The sequence below is a fragment of the Amblyomma maculatum genome, chromosome 5 (assembly GCF_055883805.1).
Source record: "Amblyomma maculatum isolate TAMU_Amacu chromosome 5, ASM5588380v1, whole genome shotgun sequence".
Lineage (NCBI taxonomy): Eukaryota > Metazoa > Arthropoda > Arachnida > Ixodida > Ixodidae > Amblyomma > Amblyomma maculatum.
In genome coordinates, this window is record NC_139348.1 from 96,867,475 (window position 1) to 96,874,618 (window position 7,144).

At 43.2% G+C, this 7,144-nt stretch overlaps 1 long non-coding RNA gene and 1 pseudogene across 1 annotated transcript in view; both read left to right on the plus strand.

The window, feature by feature from the left end:
- LOC146188851 (uncharacterized) overlaps positions 1 to 5,353 on the plus strand; it is a 94,637-nt gene extending 89,284 nt beyond the window's left edge. The window contains exon 4 of the long non-coding RNA XR_014707609.1: positions 5,334 to 5,353. This is a non-coding gene — a long non-coding RNA (uncharacterized LOC146188851). The remainder of the gene's footprint in view (positions 1 to 5,333) is intronic.
- Positions 5,354 to 5,366: 13 nt separating this feature from the next.
- Positions 5,367 to 7,014, plus strand: LOC146188855 (uncharacterized; annotated as a pseudogene).
- Positions 7,015 to 7,144: the final 130 nt, after the last annotated feature.

The window sequence follows — 7,144 nt, forward strand, 5'->3', positions numbered from 1 at the left end:
ATCCGCGCCCACGGTGGCTGCAGCTGGCGCTGCTCCACCACCCCCAAAGCAGGCTTCGCGACCTTCCAGGTCTGCGGGGCCCAAGGCCTCTTCTCACACGGGGAGGCCTACTTCAAGCGTTCCGGTGTGTTGTCCGCGGTCATCCAGCGTGTCTGAAGACGCGATGGACACGACAACACAGGGTAGTCCTGTGCCGTCAAGACGGCGGGACTCCTTAGAGCGTGCAAAAAAGGACAAGCCCCGAATCACGGGGCCAAAAACAACGTAGTCTCTATTTTACTCATATAGCTTAAGATGGCTTTTGTAATAAACTGGAATTGCAGGGGACTGCTTAATAACTTAAGCGACATAAAAGACATTTTAGCAACACATTCACCTGTGGCCTTATGTCTGCAGGAAACAAACCTGAGTCCTCTACATGTGAATATTCTTAAAAAATACAAAGTCTTCCGCCGTGATCGAGAGCAGGCATGCAGGCTCTCGGGCGGTGTTGCCATCATAGTTAAAAACAATATTGCATCTCGTGAACATAGGCTCAAAACTCGGCTAGAAGCAGTAGCTGCCACACTTATCACGTATAAAACAATCACAATTTGCAGTATTTATATAGAGCCACACTTAAAAATAACACTCCATGATATCGAAGACCTTTTCAGCCAACTGCCAGATCCATGCGTAGTAGTTGGCGATTTTAACGCCCACTCTTCTTTCTGGGGCAGTGAAAAAACTGACACGAGGGGCCAAATTTTAGAAGACTTTATTCTGTGCAATAATATCTGCTTACTTAACACCGGAAAACCCACTTACTGCTCCCCGAGCTCCGGTAAAATGAGTTTTATTGATTTATCTTTCTGCTCATCATCGGTTCTTAGCGATCTTAAATGGGATGTCTTTGATAATCCGCATGGAAGTGATCACCTACCTACAACAATCAGTCTAACATCATCACCATCTATAATTCAAACCAAACCAAGATGTTGGAAGCTGCATTTAGCAGACTGGAAGCTTTTTAAAGAGAAAGCCGACTTGAGAAAACTATTTGCCGAAGATTTTAATGTCGACGAGTTAAATGAAAGATTTACCTTTTGTATTTTAGCCGCCGCACGCCAAGCCATCCCTCAATCATCTGGAGTTGTGAGACAGAACTGTAAAGTGTGGTGGACAAAAGACTGCAGGGAGGCAAAGAAAAAACAAAATAAGGCGTGGAGTATATTTCGCAGGTACCCCACACAAGAAAATCTCCTAATTTTCAAAAAGGCTAGAGCTAAAGCCTGCTATGTGCGTCGTACTGCTGAAAAAGCTTCATGGCAGCATTACATCTCTTCTATAAACAGTCATATAACATCCAAGGATATGTGGGCACAAGTAAATAAATTAAATGGCAAGTACTCCCCGTTTACAGTTCCTCTCCTTACAGACCCAAATACCCAGACAAGCATTCAAGAGCAAGCGGACATTTTAGGTGAACATTTTTTCATGGTATCTAGCTCATCACATTATTCAGAATCATTTTTAAAGTATAAAAGCCAAGCAGAAAGACAGAAATTACCTACTACTGGCAGCGTTCACGAATCATACAACAGTCCCCTTACACTACAAGAAATAAACACAGTTCTCTCTTCCGGCAAACGTACAGCACCAGGCCCAGATGAAATACACTATCAAATGCTAGCCCATCTTTCTGAATCCTCAGTTGAAGCACTCTTAAAATTTTTTAACAAGGTATGGATGTCAGGAGAAATACCGCAGGCCTGGAAGAAAGCCATTATTGTTCCGTTACTGAAACATGGAAAGCCACCAACATCCCCAAGCAGTTATAGGCCCATAGCACTAACGAGTTGTATCGCTAAATCGTTTGAAAGTGTTCTAAATATCAGGCTCATGTTTACACTTGAATCTCGCAAACTTCTCGACACCCGCCAATGTGGATTTAGAAAAGGATGTTCGACAACTGATCATCTTGTGCGCTTGGAAAATACGGTACGAGAAGCATTTATACGCAGACAACACTGCCTTGCCGTATTTTTTGATTTAGAAAAAGCTTATGACACGACGTGGAGGTATGGAATCCTACGTGACCTGGGAGACCTTGGCATCCGCGGCAGAATGTTAAAATGCTTGAAAGAGTTTTTGTCCGACCGTTCTTTCCAAGTTCGTCTCGGTGCTACTCTGTCAAAACGTTTCACTCAGGAGAATGGTGTCCCTCAGGGGTGCATCTTGAGTACCACGCTGTTTATAGTAAAAATGAACTCCATAGTAAAAATAATCCCAACGACCATCATGCATTCAGTCTATGTCGATGACCTACAAACAGCATGTACATCCTCTAATGTATCAACGTGTGAGAGACAAATTCTATTAACAGTGAATAAACTAGCGACATGGGCAGATAAAAATGGTTTCAGGTTCTCTGCACAGAAATCAATAGCCGTTTTATTCTCACTTAGACGAGGTTTGCAAGTGGACCCTGCAGTTTACCTCGATGACATTGCTCTCCCAGTAAAACACGAAAATAATTTTCTAGGCATTACTTTCGACAGAAAGCTTACCTTCCTCCCCCACATAAACACCCTTAAAAAGAAAGCCTCCCAATCTTTAAATATACTCAAAGTGCTGTCACGTAAACGCTGGGGAGCCGACAGGACATGCCTTCTGCAGATTTATCGTTCAGTTGTACGTTCGAGCTTGGACTACGGTTGCATAGTCTACGGTTCCGCAAGACCCTCATACCTAAAACGACTAGACCCAGTCCACAACCTAGGTCTGCGTCTTTCGACCGGGGCATACAGGACGTCGCCTGTGCGAAGTCTGTATGTAGAAACCAACGAACCATCTCTTGAGGACAGAAGAACCATGCTAACTTGTTCATACATTCTTAAGATCCGTTCGCTACCAACACACCTCTGCTACCCCATAGTAACAAAGTGCCCGTCCAGAACCCTGTTCAACAACAAACCGCAAGCAGTCAGACCCCTCCTCCTCCGCTTCGAACAGATGTGCGAAGAAATAAAAATACTCGATACACTCCCCGACATTGCACAATGCCCTGATCCATTACCCCCTTGGTATAAATTTCCCTGTGTATGCGACCTTACTTTAACACAGTTTGACAAACAACAAACTCCACACGAACACATATTACAAGAATTCCTGACATTAGAGGAAAAATACAAAGACCACAATACATTTTATACCGACGGTTCTAAAACTACCTCATATGTTGGTAGCGGTGTCGTAGAAAACAATCGCCAGAAAACAGTTAGGTTGCCCAATTGTGCATCAGTGTTCACTGCAGAAAGTTATGCCATATCCATAGCTGTGGAAAAAATAATAAAATGCAATATTGAAAAGAGTATAATCTACACTGACTCCCTCAGCTTAATCACAGCATTACACTCTAAAAATGCAACAGAACCTGTAGTGGGAAAAATAATACATTGTATAACATCAGCCGAAACACGAGGTTACAAAATTAAATTCTGCTGGGTACCTAGCCATGTCGGAATCGTAGGTAACGAGACAGCTGACGAATGTGCAGCAGCTGCCCGAAAAGCAAAAATAGAAAAAGTAAATGTACCACGCAAAGATGTTTTGAAATTCATACAAAAAAAGCTCAGGGAAAAATGGCAAGCCTCATGGAAAAATGAAATAAACAACAAACTACACGTCGTGAAACCAGTTGTCGAAGAATGGAAGTCATGCAGTCACCAGAAACGCTTCATGGAGGTAATATTATGTCGCCTTCGAATAGGACACACGCATCTTACTCATAGTTACATTCTCAAAAAAGAAGATGAACCCATATGTGAAGACTGTGGACATGGACTGACGATAAACCACATTTTAATTTCATGTAAAAAACTCGAAAAGCTACGGAAAAAGCATTTCACTCTATTTTACACCAAACAGATACCATTCCATCCATCACTTCTCCTAGGAGAGAATGCAATTGTAGACATTTCATGTGTTTTTAGTTTCTTAGAAGAAACATCCTTCCTGAACAAACTATGATATCTTAACACTTCATTCCTTTTAAAAAAAACCATAATATACCTTGTGCTTGGCGCATGATAGCCTGAGTTGCTTATGCGCCATAAAACACAACACAACAACATAACTTTCTGCTAATGAAATATAACAAACCGACCTGTGAAGAATGCGACGAGATACTCACTGTAAACCACATTCTAATTACATGCTCAAAACTTGAGGCACTACGGAGAAAACATTTTACTATATTTTACAATCATACCTTCCCATTCCATCCCACCTTGCTTTTAGGAGAAAGAGCACTTGTAAACCTAACATCTGTTCTCAGTTTCCTAGAAGAAGGAAGCTTTTTAAATAAACTATAGATTAAACATATCCATTTCCTCTTTTGCAACCAGAACATACATTAACCTCGCTCTTGGCGCATGATAGCCTTAGTTGCTTATGCGCCATAAAACCCAACGCAACACAAGCTTTATTCGTGTTTTTTTGCCGCACCATGCTGTTCTGGCGGACTCGATATGCCTACTTACTGTTGTGTACCCTTATGCAACCAGTCCGGATATCTGGACGAAGCGGGGAACAAGGTATAGTATGCGTGCACACGGTGCTCGAAACGGCGCTGTTTTTTTACGCTTTTGAATATGAATCGAAACATCCGTAATTGTCTCTGCGGCCAAACTGCTGTTCTCGAAGAGCCTGCATAGCTTGGCAAGGTGTGTTTCTTGCCCGTGTCGATCGCTACTGAGCTTTACCGAGGGATATACACGGTCGCTTTTTCTAGCTTCGATTTTTAGTTACCGTACCTCTGGAGCAGATGTAGTTTGTGGGGTTTAATGTCTCTAAACAACTGAGGCTATACGGATTGCCGTAGTGGAATGCTCTGGATTCTTTAGACTACCCGGTGTTCTTCAGTGTGCTCCGAAATCACGTGGCGCACGGGCGCGTTGAGCATTTCGCCTCCATTGAAACGCGGCCTCCGTGGTCGTGGTCGAGCCCGTGTATTCAGCTTATGGATACGTTCCGCGGTAATGCAGTGGTCTGTTGAGGGCTGCAGCTATTTCTAGCTAGGTCACGGTCATGTTTAAAAAGCGGAAAGGACCTGGTCCCTTAATCAAACCGTCCCGATCCCACCAGGACGGCGTCTTTATCATGCCTTGTGTTTAGCTCCTGCCACAAATGCCCTGAGGACTAGTCAAAGGTATTCAGCTGGCACTATGGTTCTCTATGGTTTTTCAGTTGACCTCCAGAAATTTTCAGTGTGCTGTGGTCAAGTTGCGTTTTACTTTTTGTGTTGATAAAAGAGACAAGAGCACATTTTCAACCGAGCCTTTGATTTGCAGGTTTCGTTCCACAGATTTCCTGCAGATGAAGGAATGAAACAACGGTGGATAGTGGCCATCAAGCGGGACGAAGGGCTACTGTTCAAGGTGTCAAAGGCAACTAAAGTCTGCTCAAAACATCTCATTGATTCCGACTTTTGGATAAGTGTGGCCAGTGGCTTACGTTTACTGCGTCAGACAGCCGTGCCATCTGTGTCTGCATTCAGTCAATCAAAAACATCAAGGAAACCGCCAAGTCAACGTACTGAGTGCCCACGACCTGCCAAGCGGCGGCGAAAGACAACAAAGCAAAATGATGCTCAGGAAAATGTCGAAAATGAGAATGATGTTCCATCATTGGCTGCATCTCCCACTGTTCAATATACAGAGCAGCAGAGCAGAAGCCCTACGAACTCATTCGATGAAAATTACACTCCACCTAGAGAGCAACAAAGCAGAACCCCACTGCAGGAAATTTCCCCCATGAACATGGCTTCACTTCATGAACTGCAAGTACAGCTTGCAACAAGCAAGGAAAGAGTGGCAGAGCTTGAAGCACACAAAATCAATTACATAAGGCTCGAAAAGAAGCTACAAGACTCTGAGCTAAATCTCCACATGCAAAAGCAGGAGCTAAGCCTTGTTCGAAATGAGCTTATAAGGTCTCGGAACCAAACAGAACAACTCAGACAGGATTCTATGCCCTTAGGAGTTGAAAAATTTCAAGAGCGGGATGATGACTCAGTTTAATACTGACTACCCAGCTACGAGTGCTTCAACTCTCTTTTCATGCTGTTGAACCCTGGAAAAAATGGGGAAAATATCAAAGACGAGACACAAGCCATTAGTCAGATGACTACAGTGGCCGACCACGTAAGTTAACCGTGCAGAATGAGCTGTTTCTTGTTCTTGTAAAGCTATGCCTGAATCTTTTTCACAAGCATCTCGGCCACCTATTAATCTCGACAAGCACAGTCTCACGAATCTTCTCATCATGGATGGATTTTATGTATCTGCAGATGACAGAATTGCCAATATGGCAGTCACGAAAAGCCATAAACCGAAGTATGCCAGAGGCATTCATTGAGAATTATGCTGCCACACGCGTGTTGCTTGATGCGACAGAAATACGCTGCAATGTACCAACATCGTTTGTCACTCAGAGCTGTATTCACGCTACAAATCAACACATACATTGAAGGGGCTCATTGGAGTATCCCCTAATGGCTTTGTAACTTTTGTGTCCGAGCTTTTCTCTGGATGTACATCGGACAGAGAGTGCGTAGTTAAAAGTGGTTTTTTAGACTTGCAATTTGGTAAAGACGACGTAGTCATGGCTGACAAAGGTTTCCGCATTGGAGATCTGCAGGAAATTGGTGCCGAGCTCAACTTGCCACCCTTTTTGCAAAATTACCAATTCACTGCCGAAGAAGTTGAAAAGACTCAAGAAATTGCGGCACTTCGTATTCATGTTGAAAGGAGAATTCAGCGCATCAAGAGTTATCACATTTTGATCGACCCTTGCCAATTTCACTGGCTCCATTGGCCAACCAGATGTGGACTGTGCGCGCAATTCTGAGCAATCTTCAAGGACCACTTCTGCGACAGTATGGTGATGCTGATGAAGATTGAATCCTGCTTTTATTTCTGATGTTCTGGTCACTATTTTCTGATATTGATATATAAAATATTTTTCATACCTGTGCAACAAGTCTACCATCATGGATTCACATTTTACTTAAGCCCTTCAACCCATTAATGCCCATTGTAGGGCATGAGTAACAGGCAAGTTGTGTTTTCTCACATACTACGTGAGTGTAGGTTTCTCTGGA